The sequence below is a fragment of the Aplysia californica genome, unplaced genomic scaffold (assembly GCF_000002075.1).
Source record: "Aplysia californica isolate F4 #8 unplaced genomic scaffold, AplCal3.0 scaffold00077, whole genome shotgun sequence".
Taxonomy (NCBI): Eukaryota; Metazoa; Mollusca; class Gastropoda; order Aplysiida; family Aplysiidae; genus Aplysia; species Aplysia californica.
The window spans coordinates 372607-375013 of NW_004797347.1; positions in this window are offsets into that span (position 1 = coordinate 372607).

The window sequence follows — 2407 nt, forward strand, 5'->3', positions numbered from 1 at the left end:
TATCAAGACGTATAGAGATTGATACATCAAATCTTTTGCACACCCTGAGCGCGCGTTTGAGTATGCCGTTCTATAGATATAGAGTGATCATATGTTTTTTTGCGACAGTGCAGCAACTTTGCCTCGATTCTATTCACAACCTTCAGATCAGCTACACACCTAGACATACAGAATAGATAGATATACTACAGACAAGCCCTCACATCGTCGATGATGGAGAGATTGAGAGAGAGAGAGAGAGAGAGAGAGAGAGAGAGAGAGAGAGAGAGAGAGAGAAACAGGCAGACAGACAGACAGACCAACAGACAGACAGACAGACCGAGAGAGAGAGAGAGAGAGAGAGAGAGAGAGAGAGAGAGAGAGAGAGAGAGAGAGAGAGAAAGAGAGAGAAAGAGAGAGAGAAACAGACAGACAGTCAGACATACATACATACAGACAGACAGACAGACAGACAGACAGACAGACAGACAGAGAAAAAGACAGAGAAAGAGAGGGCATTTTTTTCCAACCAAGGTTCAGACCTCCAACAGAGCAAAGACCATCCATCTTGCTCGGCCCAGCCCGGGGTAATCTCCCTTTATTGTCGTCTGTTCGCCGCCAAATCTCGACCACCGACACCGCCAGCAACCAACGCGCGCCGATTTCCCTTCCTGTATCACTCCGCGTTTCTGTTTCCGTGTCAAAGGGCACGACTGTTATCGAACCTCTCCAGCATGTGGGAACCTTCCGCGGGCTTGTCCACTGGGGAGGCTTGTCAGCTACAAATGAGTCCTTGTGGGTGTCGCACATACTTACACACTGGTGGGGTCAGGCGTGTGGAATCCAAGTAAGGGCGAGCTGAAGCTGAGATACAGTTTACAGCGAGGAAGCGCGATAGCCGCCACATTTCGTCAAGAACAGATTGGAACTACAGAAAAACTTACCAAAACAACAACAACAACAACAACAACAACAATTAAAATGATAAATATTTCATTTTGTTTCTTTAAGTTCTGCTCATTATCACCGCGTGGGTGGTTGGCGGGTGCTCTGGTGTGATTTGCTTTTTCTTTCTTATCAAACGTCTATCGTCCTTATCTCTCCTCTTCCTTTTTTGTGTTTGTTACTCTCTTGTTTTTTTGCTGCCGCTTATACCCTTTTTGTTATTGCGGGAGTTACTTTCTTGTAACACCTCTAATCTTCGGCACTTACATGACCTTATTGTGTTGCAAGTGCCGTATACTCTTACTAAAACTAAACTAAAATATTATCACAGCTACTACCCTAGCAAACGATGTTGAATCACCAACTGTGAAAAAAAGACGCTAACATGCTTCAATGTTCCTTCTGTCTTCTTCTCTTCATCATCATCATCATCATCATCATCATCATCATCATCATCATCATCATCATCATGAAGCGTCAGGTCTAAAACAACGCTCGTTGGACCTATTTGTGATGCAACTGCCATGATTAAAACTCTTACTAAAACTAACAAAAGAAATGTATGGAACTCATCAGCAATCATTATTAATTTCTCAATTCGAAAGCTTTCAAAAAAAAGAGAAAGCAATATCCTCCTGATCTTTACTCGTTGCCTATCTGTTTAACCCTATCCATACGACGTGGGGAACTCTGTGCCGCCACTTAACCCTATCCGTACGTCGTGTTTTACTATCCTATCCATACGACGTGGGGAACTCTGTGCCACCACTTTCCAAATAGGAAATGCACTCGTTAATCCGATCCGTACGCTTTGCACAGCAGTCTGTCAAAATGATTTTTTGAGAAATACTGAAAGTTTCAAAGAGATCTTCGTACTAGAAGTATTCTAAAATGTGAAGAATACAACCCCGGGGGTACAAAATGACCCCGGGGCGTACGGATAGGGATAAACCTCCTTTCAACCTCAGACAATTACCAAATTACTTGCATACATTCGTTATCATACACATATCATGACAGCGGCTGGTGGCCTTGAGCTAAAGAGTACATCTGTCCAGCCACGTTTGCTGTTCAATTTGTCATGAATCATCCTTTGCAGTGACACGATGTTTTGTTTTGTTTGTTGGTTGTTGTTTTTGTGTTGTTGTTGTTGTTGGGTTTTTTTTTGGGGGGGGGGTTAATTTTTGTTTATTTTGATTTGTTCGTTTTTTGTTTGTTTTTGATTTGGGGTTGGGTTGTTGTTTTTTTTGGGGGGGGTTGTTGTCGTTGTTGTGTGTGTGTGTGTGTGTGTGTGTGTGTGTGTGTGTGTGTGTGTGTGTGTGTGTGTGTGTGTGTGTGTGTGTTAGCTTATCCGTACGAAATGTTTGGAGCCCCGAAGAGCGTGCTCTTCGCCAGAGCCAGCGCCTCCCTTGGGTAGCGGGTGAGGCAGTCCAACCTCCCTGAATCCACCCCCCCCCCTCCCGAAGAGATGCCACCGCCGGGT